We start from the raw sequence: 15,949 nt of genomic DNA, 5'->3' as shown, positions 1-15,949 counted from the left end.
ACGTTAGCCTGAGTTCTTTCATCTGAAATTACCTGAGATCTTCATGATTTATCACTTCTGGATTATATTTCCTGTCATGCCACCTTTTTATTCTTTTTATGTTTTTGAGGTCTGTCCCTCTTTTGATTTTATTGTTTAGTTATAAGTGTTTTTGTTTCTTGTGTGTGAGTTTCTGGGTATTTTAGCTTTATGGTTATTCTTGTTGTTCTGTTTACTTGTCACGTTTTTATTCACTGCAGTAGTTTCAGTTCTTTGTGTCTCACTTTGTTAATACATGGTGGTTATCATGCACAGTCTATGGTTGCTTCCTTTTTACTTTAACTAATGACATTGTGTTTGTATATCAGCGTTGGAAGTATGTTTGAATTAAGTGCTTTAAAGTTCACTTTACTAAATTCTTTTTAATTCTTTTTTTTTTTCCACATTTCACCTTTATTAATGCAGTTAAATCTCATTGTCAAGAGTGACTGTTTACCATTTCTGGGTCCAAATGCTCAGTTTGCAAAAGCAGAAGGGACAATTCAACCTTCAGCGATCAGTCAGCTGTTCTCTCAGGTACTATGGTAGTTTAATGTCCAGACATATTAAGCACACATACTTTAAATGGTAAATGGCCTGTATTTGTATAGCGCTTTTACTAGTCCCTAAGGACCCCAAAGCGCTTTACATCCACCCATTCACGAACACATTCACACACTGGTGATGGCAGCTACATTGTAGCCACAGCCACCCTGGGGCGCACTGACAGAGGCGAGGCTGCCGGACACTGGCGCCACCGGGCCCTCTGACCACCACCAGTAGGCAACGGGTGAAGTGTCTTGCCCAAGGACACAACGACCGAGAGTGTCCGAGCCGGGGCTCGAACCGGCAACCTTCCGATTACAAGGCGAACTCCCAACTCTTGAGCCCCGATCGCCACTAAATGAATTCAGTTTTATTTAAATGGTAACAAAGACTTTTGCGTCAAGGCACTTATACTGTAAGGTAAAGACCCTACAATAACTAAGAGAAAAGCCCAACGATCACACGCCCTCCTATCAGGAAGCTTTTGGTGACAGTGGGGAGGAAAAACTCCCTTTCAACAGGTAAAAACAAGTTTAATTATAAATGTTTAAAGTGTGTATAAACACACTAAGAAACACTAAGAAACACTCAGTGCATCATGGAAACTCAGCAGCCGAGGCTTTTATGCAGAAAAGGTTCAGGGTCACCTGATCCAGTCCTAAGCTTTATCAAAGAGCAAAGTTTTGATGACATGTTACTTACAGAGCTATCAGCAGGCTAACATAAATATATTATTGCAGGCATGATGTTGGAGGAGAGTTTAATTGCTCTCGATAAAAGTACATTCTGAGATTCCCGTATCAGCAGAGACAAATGCCATCACATGACAGCAGGAGACGATGCACAAAACCTCAGCCGAGCAGTCGTGGGAGAGATAACCCCAGTCTCAACACAAGGACAGCTATCAGTATGTTGCAGTGCGGTTTGTGGATTACGTGCTGTGAAAAAGTCCTGATCCTAACTAACCTGAGAGTAAGCATTAAATATTTGGTGTGTGGGTCATACGATGAGTTCATACAAACTATGATAGACATGAAAGACCAACAGAAGCCTAACATGACAGCTGAATAGTTTTTGGGGTCTCATGTCTAGCAAAACATGCGATGAAGCAATGCAACACGTTAAAAGGATGAGTGCCTGATCCAGTGCAGCAGACGCTTGGACCTGGAAACAGGGTCGTTTTTTCAAGACTTAACAAGCTGATCAGCTGTGAAACAGCTGAGTGGCTCATTAGCATCCACTATAACAACTACCTCATATTTTGGCTGCGCAAACCTCACACAGCAGACACATTTCTAAATTATGTTACTTGAAAACTATGAAATTCTCCTTTTTAAACACCTCGGCATTCTCAGATCAGTTTCTGACATTCTGACTATTTTATTCTGTCCTCTGCAATGGAAGATGCACCTCAGTATTCATCAGTGGAAAAGTCTGAATATATTTGTTGTCTTGTGAAGCTTAAGTGAAGTGGATGATAAAGAATAAAGGAAGGCAGGAGTTTTTTGTCTTGGTAACAGCGACGTGTTATTTTAAAGGAATGGAAAGATTTAAAGGGGTTTAAACAGAGGATTAAAGTTCTTTTTTGTTCAACCTGGATCCTAAATTCCCTCTTTTGGGCTTTGAGTGATTACTATTTAGCAAAAATATGTGGAGCTGTTTCTTTATGAAATACAGTTTGTATGTGCAGCAGTGCTTAAATAAAATCTACACAAACATGTTCAGGGTTTTATTTTCTGAGCGATTGTTTGTGATTTCATCCTGTTATACCTTCATGTTTAGCAGGAAGTTCAACAAAATCATGAAAGAACTCAAACACAGGCTTTATTTGGCCTTCCTGAGAGCACTTTGCTTTTAATTAGGCATTTCTCCCGAGGGAAACTGAATCTAAAGTTGGATTTTTTCTGTTTGTTTTCAGAATCCTCTCATTCAAAGTTGTTCCAAACTCCACAGTTTATGCAGCACGGTGAGGAGTGTCACTACCCCCAACTTCAGTGCATCTCCTAAAGGTAGTCAGTGCAACTTCCCCCCACTGTGATGCATCATTTTGTAGCCACAATTAAACAATGTGCTATTATTTGTTTCTTAAATCATTCAGGTCCCAGTAAGATCCACTCCCTGTTCTCCTCTCTGTCATGTTTACCCTGTTGTCTTCCTGCAAAAACGCTCCTCCAGCGAGATATCAGAGTGAGACACTGTTTGATGTGAGATGTATCTCTCTAGGGATCTCTTCTATAATGTTGTCAGACACTTGGAACAATAATCTGAGATCATCAGCTGCAAAACTAGCACTTTTACTTTGATGCAGACAACAGCCTCGTGGGACTGTGCTCTAGTTGTTTCATGATTGGTGCTTAATTCGTTCCTGCTCGACTGTAGACTGATTCTAAAATGGACTCAAAAAGAAAACTATAAACGCTTTCTGTTGTCCTGAGTCATATATATGTGTGTGTGTGTGTGTGTGTGTGTGTGTAGAAGTCTTGATTTTAAAGGTACCGTCTTATAAATAAGGCTAAAATCCAACCTTAGCTCTACCAGTTTGTTTGCCAGTGTCCTGATAACTGTCAATGTGAGCCACAAAAATGGGTAAAACAACAAGCCCACTCAGGTTTTTTATGGCGGTTGAGACTATTTTTTGTAAATACACTTTTGAGTGCTATAGACATTTTTTTTAACACTGGAGTCTACAGAGTTTGACTTTGGAAGCAGCCTTAATTATAGTTTTTGCCACTTCCACTTTGGCATCATGTTTCAGCTTCTTGCCCCCTGGTGGTGGCCCGTGTAGGGTTAGGGTTTGGCTACTAGCCATCTCATAGCAGAAAACTAATGCAAAAATGTATTAGACTGTATACATGGCTAAAAGAAAACCCAATCGTAATTAGGGCTGAACGATTATGGAAAATAATCTAATTGCGATTTTTTGCCCCAATATTGCGATTGCGATGCGATATGCGATTATTTTTTAAGGTCTTTGTCTTCTGTATTATTAAACAAAGACAAGCAATACATCATATAGTATGGCCAATACTATATTACATTAATTTTAAACTGTTCTTTCCTGGAAGACAGACCTCTGTTATGATGACATGAGGCGATGCATGAATTGATGACTGACATTTTTATTTAACTTCTTCAATCACAACAGTATATTTGAACATACACAATAGTTTATTTTTAGCTTACAAACATCTGAGCATAAAGTGCTGACAAGGAACCCTGGTGTAAACATTAAAATGAAAGTCAGTGCAATGTGCAGATTGCAGAAATATACATAAACAAAATCAGTGGCTTTACCACACTCAGTTTTTCAACATCTGTGAACTACTAGACAGTCATTCAATTAAAAAATAATATTAAATAAATAAAACTAATAAATAAAAAATACACACATCTTACTGATCTCTGCAGTCAGTAACATTACACATAAAGTGCAAACATAATAGCAATTGTATAAACACACACACAAACACGCCTTTAAAGTTTAAAGGCGTGAAATTGGACGGTCTAGTTCTGATTAGCGTCACCGCTGTCTCGGTGGAGTTTAATAAACTCGGCCGTCTGCTTCTTGCTATCTAAAATATAACCAGACACTGGTGTAAATTCTCGACTGTCTCATACTTCTGTTTAATAAGTTTTCTGTTTGACGTTTAGTCAGCTGTGTGAAAACCAAGGAGGAACCCACCCGGGGGATTAATAAAGTTTTATTTTATCTAATCTAATAACTTTAATCTCAGCCAAACCGATTTACTCACGAACAAACAAAACACTGAAAAAAGCCCAACAATAACATTTTTAGGTTGTCTAAGTGACTTATATATTACGTTTAACCCGAGCAGCGAAACTCCGCGGTGATCTGAAAATGATGTGCCGGGAGTTGTGCCGTTCTCGGCCGCATCAGTAACCCTCGAGCTCCCGGCTAGCTGTCGAGCTGGTGGGTAGCAGACGCCTCTGAAAACGTCGAAGCACTTTTGCAAATATGGGATATCTTGATAAACCGAGCAGATATTTGATGTTTACACAACTACTTTCTCGCCTGAAAATATGTTAAAAGTTTATTTTGTGACCCAGAAAGATTAGTATGAGTAATTTTAAAACTTAGTAGCGGCCGCCATTGCTGGAAACTGGAGTTTGGCTGGGCCGCGCTATGAATTCTGGGATATGGTAGTAATTTGGACAGCCTTCGGCGCGTCGCTGTGACGTAATCGGTCTACAAATGCGGCCTCAGGAGGATGCAGCCCATGAATTGTATAATATAATTGCAGTATAATCGCAGCCTTTGCGGTTAGAAAATTGCACTTGATCATGTCGCGATATTATCGCAAATGCGATATATCGTTCAGCCCTAATCGTAATCGTCACGGTTCTGCTAGTGACTTGGTTGACAGACACTCCCTTTGCATGAATAAAAGACTTCCTTATCAATCCCAAGCTAACAAAACAACACCTATTTTATTTAAAGGTATAACTTCACATAGGTTACAGCTCTGAAAGCAGTGATGTGCTTTCAGCATCAGTACAGTAACGTCAGTAAAGAATACGCTTTCCTGTAGCAGCTGCTCCTCGTGTCCCTCATGTCGGGGCAGAGAGCCTAGACAGGTGTGAGTAGATGTGGAGCTCGCTGTGACTTTGCCAACCTGCAGCATCAGCTCTAACAAACATGTGGGTTGTTATCACCTCATTATTATGGCCCCCTGGCATGGCACATCCATGGGCTATGTGGGCGTTATGAAGCACTAGAAAACATCATCAGCATAGATCATCAGGCGTGTTTTGTAGAGGGGGCTGGTGATTGCTACTGATGAACACATTTAGATTCCTGTGGATATTAGGAGTGCTTTTGACTGCATGAGAAGAATTATACGGGAGCCTGTTGTGGCAGTCATGTGGCTCAGATTGCGAGTATTAGCGCTGGAGCACACTGCTGCTGCTTCTTCCCTGCACATCAAGGTTTCCATCATCCCTCACATGTGCTGACATGTCGATTTCCAAGTTTTAATACCCAAAATGCACAGACGTGGAGCACAGAGATGTTAAGTACCTGTTTGTGTCATGCTAGAAGGGAATGATTAGCTTGCAGGATTAAATCAGTTTTTGAAAATAAATGTAACTGGGTCCAGTTGGAACCAATCACTGGACAGAAAGTTTCATACTGATGAAACGACTTGTTTGACACGTAGAGATTATTGACACAGCTAAACCACAAATTTCAAGTTTGTTTTTGTTTTATTTATGATGAAAGATCTGTTGGAACCAGTGTTGCCAACTTAGCGACTTTGTCGCTATATTTAGTGAGTTTTCAGACCCCTTAGTGACTTTTTTTCTAAAAAAAGACGTGAAAGCGCGTATTGCTTTTACTCTCAACAAGCAGCGGGTGCTGTAACGCAGTCAGTTCTTCTTTTACTCTTATGCTGTTTTGTGGATCACAAGGTTTAAAACTACTTATAAACACACACACACAAAGTAACTCCACCAGAGTGCCTATTTCGGGTCACTTTTGCCGGTCCAAGCCCGGGTAAAGGAGCAGGGTTGGAATTGTGACATTAAAAAAAACAATAATTGCTAAAATAAATTTAATTTGTAGCTCTAAATAAACTCTAAATGCATTTAGGACATTTTTTACTCACGTTATGTCTCTTCCACGATGTTATTTCTCTCTCCAACAACATAGCTTACAATTAGATTAGCATGACCAATTATGCAAATTAGGCGATGGCGTCATTTAGCGACTTCTAGCGACTTTTAGGACAGCCAATAGCGATTTTCCTTACTGAGGAGTTGGCAACACTGGTTGGAACTCTGACTGAAGCCTGATGCTACCAAAATAACTCAACACCCTTTGTTTATATCTAGAAGTAATGCAAGTGCATTCTTCTATAAACCAAAGCTGGAGGTAATTCGGTAGAGTTCAGGTTGAACGTGTTGCACGTCTAACTTTCATGCAAGAGACAAGAATTTACAACTCTTCTCAAACGTGCAGTTGCTGTAATTTAAGCCTTTAAATGCTCGGCACTCAACAATGTGTTTTGATCGTTTTTGCTTCTGTTAGATGTTGGAGCTTCACTGTGCCGAATACATTCAGAGTGTGACACTTCAGTTCATCTGCTGAAAGGAGAAAGTTTCGCAGCGCTTAACTTGAATTTCGGTTAAAGCCATTTTGCCTGGCAGGATGTTCAGCCATGACAAAAAGGAGCAAAACGTTTATTTGAGTTGAAAGACGTGAAATGAAGATTCATGCTATGGCAGCTGTGCTCTGCCTTTTAATGTAGCTGGGTTTATACACACATTTCTGCTGATTGTGTAACATCTGTGACACACCCACCAATATGTTTCTAGAAAATGTGTAATTCAACCTGGAAACATGCTGTTTTCAAATTGAACATACCCGAAGATTTGTGATATCTTAACTATTTTTGATGCTAATCCTGGTCCAATAGCTGACTGGTATGATGTGTGAACCTGAGCAAAACTAAAAGATGATCCTGCAGTGATATAGAAGAGATGCAGTCCAGCTGTAGAATTAAAACCTTTACGCTGTTTGCGCATATTAAATGTTAATTAAAAGAAAACAAAGAAGAAAAATCATTTTACAGGGTTGAACACTTATCTAAACCTTATGCTCTTCGTTTCACGAACAGTCTTGATTATGAAACCACACCATAGATATGACACAGTAAACATGATACAAAGGTTCTTTATTATTAAGAAGATGCGAAGGAAATCAAGGGTGCGATGTTGAATGATGTAAGTGCACATGCCTCACAGGTTGGATGTCCAAGAAATGTTGATGTTTGTTGGGTGAAGTGGTAGAGAGTGTTCCCGGGGGGTGGAGAGAACAAGCTTCAGTGCACATGTAGGTTAAGAGAACAGAGGTGATGAAGAGGAGGTGTTACATAGGTATGAAGTTAAGGAGAGAAATGCGGATGGACAGATGTTAGTGGATTTGCTCTAAAGGAAGGCAAAGGCATGGAAGCATGTATTGATCACATACTTCATCTTAAATTATGTGGTGGACACATTGTTTAAGAAGAGTAAGGAACGTAGAGTATAAGTGTGGACAAAGGTGCAAACAGTTATCTTATGCACAAAGTTGAACCTGAACGAGAAGAGTCTGCAAGGTGGTGGCAGGGGAGAGTGTGTCTGCATGGATGGTAGTCTGTAGGATGACTTTGGACTTCAATACCAAGTGAAGGCATATGCATGGCTGCATATTACCAGTGCTTGTCTTAAGACAAAGACCAAAGTAGATCCTGTGTGCTATCTGCTACTATCTTCCTGTGTGAGGGAGTAAAAAAGAGATGAGTGCTCGTTTTTAGTATTTCATTTCTGTTCATTGTGTGTTCTCCAGCTCTTGTGGAACCGTGGGAAGCAAACTGTTTCAAAGTGAAGGAAGGTTTGATTGGACAGATTGTGAAGTCTTCTCAGATTGAGCAACAGCTCACAGAGCATTGTGTGTGACTGTCAGAGCCAGCAGGAAACCTTTAGACAGACCTTTAATTATCCGCTGATGAACAGAGGCTGTATTTGTAATTAGAGAAAGAAAATGTTAATGCATTCTGTGGAGGATAATGGCATCACGCTGCCCAGGCATAAATCTCCACTCTGTGACTTTGCTAATCTCACGAGGCAACACAACCACACTGATTACCGTTAGTGTGTCCACACTGCAGAATACCTTCCCGGCATTAACTGTCACCAACAGAAAGCAGAAAATGATGCTGCACTCATCCACGCAGAGAGACCGCTGCATTCTGTAGAAAACCTTTAATATCAAACAGGAAAACTGTTACATTGTGTTTATCACTGGAGCTGCTCTCATAGACTGAATTATGATGGTGTTTCTGTTTCACATTAATGTAGCCTGACATCAGGTTTCAATGGGGTGTTATTTTCCATTTATCAAAGCAGTAGTATTGAGTAAAGTATCTCTGCAGCCAGTGTCGTTTTCAGTTTCTGGTGAAGTCATGGTTGCTAGAAGCAGTTAACATTTCTCATGCCAAACAATATGTCAGTGTGCAAGTGTGTCCATTTCATCCATGCCTGTCAGTATTGTGGCAATTTCTCTGCTGCTGTTTGTATTAATACAGATATTTTAGCGGCTCTGTCACAGAAATATGACGACAGGTTGATAGTAAAAAATGACAGGGTGATGTTTTCCACTGCTAAAGTGCTCTCAGAAACTCAAGAGAAAATGCAGCCTTTGTTAAATCAAGGTGGGGCATTGCCCCAACATATCCTCTCTCACCTGTAGCGCATTGGTGTAGGTGAGTGGAGCGTACAGGAGCCAGGACATGGGTCAAGCTCTCAAATCAAATCAAATTATTTCCAGCACAGTTCTCACATCTGCACAAATGCAATCACATGGTTTTGGGAATGGAGAAGTTAAAGACCTTTTATTGACTGCGTTGGATATTCGTGTTTCACATGCACCACTGGGCAATGGTGCACGTGAAACACAAACGTATAGAAAAGTTCAGAGTGCACTGCGAATGTGAAAACAGCTTATGATGGGAAATTCTAATGACTCATAAAAGTGAGGTATGGTGATTTCTCACATAATTTTACATGGCGTCTAAAGGACATGGGTTCAGGGAATGTTAGATGATCCCCATCAGTTTGGTGAACTCCAGTTTAGTCCTTAAACTACAAAGCTTTGTGTTGCTTTTGTGAAGTAAGATATCCCAAGTGCCAGATTGCAAAATGAGGACGCTACGGCTATGATGGTAATTTGTAGCCATGCCTTAAAGAGTTCTTAAACACACCATGGTCCCTACTCTGTAGGGATATATATATATATATATATATATATATATATATATATATATATATATATATATATATATATATATATATATATATATATATATATCCCTACAGAGTAGGGATATATATATATATATTTATTAAAATGATAAATATATATTTTCACTCAAAAGAACAGTTTTTAAATGTAATGTTGCTGAAACAACAAAGTAATAAAATAATAAATCTATCTGGTTGAGGAATCCCTCATCTTTGGAAAAGAGAGTTTATTACAGAGAAATGGCTCTTTCAAAATAAAAGCTATACTATCCACTTCTTCTGGGCTATATTCTCAGCAGCATATTAAACATATCAGGTCCCCATAAGGAGAATCCTGTGCTAACAGCTGTCTAAATGACTCGGGTAAAGTTTGTAGCATGCATGCTTGTTGTTTTTGTCTGCTTCCACTTGTCTTTGCACTAGGATGATGTCGGAGTAAATGTGCAGTCATATTAATTTTGTTCCCACTAGTGCTGTCAGCCTTAATCTTGTTGAAATGACATTAACGCCATAACGGCAAATCTCCGCTAACGAGCTACCGCGGATCACCCCGTGCATGGGGCTGGACGGCCAACACGTTAATGAGCTAACTGCGCTAACGCACTAGCTCCCACCAATTGAGCATTGTGTGGCACATCTGACATACTGTTTTACTTTAGTCCATGACGCGCTTACCTTCAGGGTCAGTGGATCTGCGCTCGACAGTGCAGCCTAGGCGGAGTAGTCGAACACAGATCCACTGAGCTCTCAACACAGACAGCATCATCAGAAGGAAAGTTGATAAAATAAATTACAAAATTTGTATTGTTCGATACATATGCGTACCGAACCGAAAGCACTGTATCGAACGGTTCAATATCGATACGAGTATCGTTGCACCCCTAATATATAGATATATATATGTATATATATATAGATAGATAGATAGCCTTGCTGCATTACTTTTATGGCATGGTGTTTAGTGAATTAAAAACCTTTGAATCAAAATTACATTTGACTTTTATTTTCAGAGCCTGTGGATCACTTAATGGAGCCCTGCAGGTTGCCTGCATCAGGATTTTCAAAACTCATATTGATTGGTCCGTGTATTGATGTTTTTGCCGAGGCCTAAATGCTTTGATGTCATACCCATGTCACGTTCTTCCTGGAGACAGTCGATCTATACTGTATCTCATTGATGCCTGTGTGATAGTATTCATATTACGGGCTATATTAAGCACCATCATGTCACAATGACAGCGCTCAGGCTAAAAATAGAGAGCAGCAGAGCCAAATGAAAATCTAATAGCCATAGATTACAGCTCTTTAATAATGATTTGAAAGATGTGATGAGAACATATTAGAAGATAATTGAAGTTCATGCTCAATTACAAAAACATCATTCAGTGATCAGAGTCTGAAGGTTTGAGCATCCTTCATCAGTATATGTTGTGTTTATTCAGGTTGTTTTAAATACGTCCTCATTCTGACAAGCACACATTCAACAGATCTGTTATCCTGTGAAATAAAGGGGATACAGTTCAAAGATGCAGACAGTGTGACCAAGACGGCTGCATCATTGCTGCTTTTTTCTCAGTTATGATACTTCATTTGATTTTGATTGGACGAGAATGAGATAATTATAATATAGCCAAAATTGTAGACAAGTGAGCCAGAGCCTTTTTGAAATGGCAAAGCTTGTTGAGCCAAGACAGAAGGGCTAAAATTCCTGAAATGGCCATTTGATGTTGGTTTTGATCTCTCATCGTTCATGAGCGCACCATTCCTGGCCATGCTCGCTGTGCTGGTGTTTGCAGCATTTTCAAATGAGATTATGACAGATTCTTCTCATGCAGCAAACCTGCAGCTGACCTGAGCTGGCGGCCTGCTTCACCCGCATGCAGCAGTATTGGGCAGGGATAGCTCAGTAGGTAAAGTGGTCGCCCCATGATCGGAAGGTCGGCGGTTCGAATCCACTTAACGGCTACCCTGAGGTACCCCTGAGCAAGGTACCGTCCCTACACACTGCTCCCCGGGCGCCTGCTTAGTGGGCTGCCCACTGCTTCACTGAGTGAATGGGTCAAATGCAGAGAAAAACAAATAATTTCCCCATGGGGATCAATAAAGTATCCATTATTATTATTATTATTATTATTGAACCAGATGCAAACTATCACACATGTTACTTACTACCAGTGGCAGCCTGTCAGGGCAAGCAAGGCAGGCCCTGCTTGATCAGTTAAATCTATAAATAGCCATAATACTCAAACAAAGAGAAAGTAATTTTATTAGTCCTTTATTTATCCAGGTAAAAAATCTCATTGAGATTAAAAATCTCATTTCCAAGAGAGACCTGGCATCATAGCAACAAATCTGTCTACTCTTATTTCAAAGAGTGATCTGTGTCACAAGTTTCTCTTTGTGCCATCCTTTCAATTACTCCCATCTTGCAGCTGCAGTTAGCTGTTGTCTCAGGAAGCAGGCTTAATTATACATGCCTTCAGTTCCAGTGAAAGCTGTTGTGTCCCTCAGTGTCGTTGGCTTGTCTGTCTCACTAACAATGGCTTGATCTTGTCGAGCTATGAGGCCAACAGCTTTTTCTGATTATTTGCACATTGTGGATAAACCTCTGCTCTGTGATGACACTGATAGGAGACCAGCATGTAAGACAAGCTGCTGCTGTCGGTCCTTTTCCACTCTGGGATCTGTTGACATCTGAGTGATGTGTGTAAACAAAGCCAGCACTAGCAAGTTAACAAGCAGTCTGATGGTGATTTCATTGTAGCATATACGTTTTCTCTGATTAACCACTTTACTCAATATGTGTGATGTAAGAAATCTTTATTAACTCCTTCAGCACATTTGTAAGGAAAGCCTTGATGATGTGGAGGGAACATCAGCTTCTCCCACATCTGTTTTAATAAAACAGGGACGTTTAAGAGGTGCAGGCTCAACAAACATTTTTATGATGATGTTAAGTCTAACCAGCTGTTTTGTCAGCAGTCTACCATTTTTCTCTGTTATCTTTAATATCCATCTAGATATTGACAGTTTACTATGTCACACAGTACTCGAGCCTTTTAATTCAGCGTGATAAATAAACAAGTAAATAAAGGTGTAGTCCTGTTTTTCACTGTAGTACATAGTGTTATGAAAAACTTGTAGGTATTGTTGTCTGTGTCAAGCACCCATACAGTCTCTGGATGCACCTTTCAACCCAGCAAACACTTTTTCTCCCACCAATGATCCCACTGGAAGTCCACAATGATTGCTTTCTGAACTGACCCCACCTGCTGACTGCAGAGGTGGTGCATGTGTGTTTTGGGCATTCAGTCAGAGGTTTCATATGAACAGCCCACCCCTAAAGTTGGTGTTGGAGCTTTTTCCCGAAGGAGAAAAGTGATGCATTGCACCCTGCTGCTCAGTAGCTGAGTAAGCCTCAACATTTCCTCCAGACTTTTGCAAACCAACATTTTAAAGTTTGAGGATTATTGTATTATTGTATTTCAGCCTGACACATCCTGCTTCTGAATCTATGATTTCAGAGGGTCATTAAGAGGCAGCTCACGTCAGTAATCACAGATGCCGGGTGACTTTGTTGTAACTCAAATAAGGGAAAGGAACTCTACCAGGTGGCCACTCACTTTTAAGGGGAACTACAGCTTGTTTGATGTGGCTTTTGACCTTGTGAAATTACTGGAGTTCATTTTGCTGAAATGATAAATCTTTACGAGAAACATGAGCCTGCAGGCTTCTGAAAATCTGCTCTGTGATGTTAAGTCAAAATGGATACCCCCATCAGAGCAGCAGCACAGGTAAAGAGAGATGTTCTTTGTTCATGGATTTAATGCCATTGACTTTCTTGCATTGAACCAGGTCCTGCTGTGATAAATCACTCTTCTGTAATCAAAAGTTTTAAGTCCCTTTAAAAAACATTGAACCAGTGGTTCTTTGGTGAGGCTTAAACACATCAAACTGTGGGGAAAATGGACCGACAGGTGATACCATCTGAGGGTTTGTGAATCAAGCGGAAACTTGTACAGTATGTTGGCTGTAGCGACTTGTCTCCGTCTCTCTGCCTTTATGTGTCGAATTTCTTTTCCACACCAGATTATGGATTTTCTACTATTTCTACTCTTGGTAGAAACTTTGCCTCTTGATCACTTCTGAATTTTGTTATTATATTTCTGATTGATATCAATCTACTTCACAGGGCTGAACTTGTGTTGGTCATATTTGCTTAAAACAGCTGGTTTTGTCACAGTAGAATTGAGTCTTTATCTACAGTTATGTCCATAAGTTTTTGGACAATGGCATGTTTTCTACACCAACACTACGAGTTTTAAATCAGTCAACATGTGATTGGACTGCATGCTTTTGTCTTTATTCAGAGGCTTTCACAAAAGCATTTCATTACCTGTTTAGGAATTACAGACACATTTATACATAGTGCCCCATTTTCAGATGTAAATGTGCGTTTGTTAAAACCCTAAAATCAAAGCAAAAGTTTGACATTTTTATCAAACAATGAAACGATGTGGCAAAAATACAAAAGATTTGTTGTTGTCCAAAAGTGTGACAAAGTGGGTGGAAACACCATTTGTCCACATTAACATTCTTATTTTGAGTTAGACATATCTCATTCTGTAGCAAGCAAGCATGTACTGGGTTTGTTTATGCTTTGCACTTTTACAGATTATGTAACATAATCTTGGTTTAAATCAAGCATGCTATTTATTTCAACTGTTAATTGTCTAGTTTGAACTCACCTTACCTACCTGTGTCCCAGGAACAAAAGGAGGAAACGTAGCTTCACTTCCTGTATTTAGAGTTTCCTAGTTAGTCTGAGGTCACAGGTGAAGAAGGGGGAGAATCCTTGTAATTTAATAAAGTTGATTTTAAAGTGTGTTTATAGAGAAATAGAGTTATTGCTGTAATATGTATTGATGACACTGTAGAGTTTTATTGCTAGGAAAGAGTTTCAGTAAGTAGGGAAATGTTTGCCTTACCTACCTAATGGAGCAGTCCAGGGTGTTTGGTTTGGACTGTTTAAGCAGAAGAACGCAGGTGTTTGAAGGACCAGGTCAGTGTAGCTGTGTGCATGTGACTGTAACTTCTGTTGATCTAAGTTCAGTTGTGTTTATTTGAACCGAGTTAACTATGGAGTTGAGTTTCTTATTTATTTTTGTAAATATTGTTTGGTCACAAAAATGCTGAATAAATCACTCGCTACAGCATCAGTCTCCTGCCCTTCTTTAGCCGCTTAGGCCAAGTCTTACCACACTATGGACCTACATAAGATTTGTATTGACTGCAGTTACTTTGGATTTCTCAGGGTTTCACACGTTCATTGACCTGAGCTGTCAGCTAAACAGGTTTCTGTGTATAACTGCAGAGGAAGGACTGTGCTCGTTTTCTTTGTTTACATGAGACTCGAGAAATAATGAAGCAGTTTGAAGAAAATTTTGTTGGATGATTATTGAATAGAATAGAATAGAATTCAACTTTATTGTCATTGCACATGCACAGGTACAGGGCAACGGAATGCAGTTTGCATCCATCCAGAAGTGCTTTAGCCGTGATATAAATATATTACAATATATATTAGCAATAATATAGATATGTGAGTATATTACAGAAATGGGTCTATTATGGTATGTTATAATGTACACGGTATGAAGTATGTTGTGAATATTCTATAACTATAAGTATGTACAGGCTGTAGTGAGTACAAGCTATGTACAGGATATGAACAGGATATAAATATGAAAAACTATACAGAATATGAAATAAATAACTTTACAGAATCTGAGATATACAGCTATACAGAAATGGGAACTATGCAAGTTGTAAACAGTTGTAGGATTAAAGATTATCGAATGTACAGAATGATTATTTACACAGAGCTATACAGTAGTGCAGTTAAGATCAGTGAGATATGTGGATAGTTTCTACAGAGGTATATAAAGTGCTGGTGGTTGTGAGTGGTGGTTCAGTCCATGTTATTATTGTGTTTGAGGGTACAGTTGTCCATTGTGGGTGTGTGTATGTTCAGTCCATGAGTTTAACGTGGGTCAGATGTCAGGAGGCAGAGTTCAGGAGTCTGACAGCTGTGGGGAAGAAGCTGTTCCGGTACCTGGTGGTCTTAGTCCGGAGGCTCCTGTAGCGCCTCCCAGAGGGCAGGAGGGTGAAGAGTCCATGTAATGGGTGACTGGGGTCTTTGATGATTTTCCCAGCCCTTTTCAGACACCGCTTCCTGTAGATGTCCTTTATGGCAGGAAGTGGTGCTCCGGCGATGCGCTGGGCAGTTTTCACGACCCTCTGCAACGCCTTCCGGTCCGAGGCAGAGCAGTTCCCGTACCAGACTGTTATACAGTTGGTCAGGATGCTCTCGATGGTGCAGCGATAGAAGTTCACCAGGATGTCTGAGGACAGGTGGTTCTTCCTCAGAGTCCTCAAGAAGAAGAGGCGCTGGTGAGCCTTCTTGACCAGCTTGGAGCAGTTGGTCGTCCAGGTGAGATCCTCGGAGATGTGGACTCCCAGGAACTTGAAGCTGCTCACACGCTCCACGGCCGTGGAGCGTGGAGTTATTTGGAAGACAAAAACT

At 40.1% G+C, this 15,949-nt stretch overlaps 1 protein-coding gene across 4 annotated transcripts in view; it reads left to right on the top strand.

Annotated features, from left to right (window-relative positions):
• Positions 1-15,949, top strand: part of ptprfa (protein tyrosine phosphatase receptor type Fa) — a 356,286-nt gene that overhangs the window by 59,621 nt on the left and 280,716 nt on the right. The window contains exon 3 of one of the 4 annotated variants that reach the window (XM_085246465.1): positions 2,483-2,573. The exons of the other annotated variants lie outside the window; for them this stretch is intronic. The gene's annotated coding sequence lies outside the window, so the exon portion shown is untranslated. The remainder of the gene's footprint in view (positions 1-2,482; positions 2,574-15,949) is intronic. 4 annotated transcript variants of the gene reach the window in all.

This window comes from Mchenga conophoros, linkage group LG15 (genome assembly GCF_057382185.1).
Source record: "Mchenga conophoros isolate Kocher_MC1m ecotype Shallow Benthic linkage group LG15, M_conophoros_male_GT1.1, whole genome shotgun sequence".
NCBI lineage: Eukaryota > Metazoa > Chordata > Actinopteri > Cichliformes > Cichlidae > Mchenga > Mchenga conophoros.
This window is presented reverse-complemented; position numbering and strand designations above follow the sequence as displayed.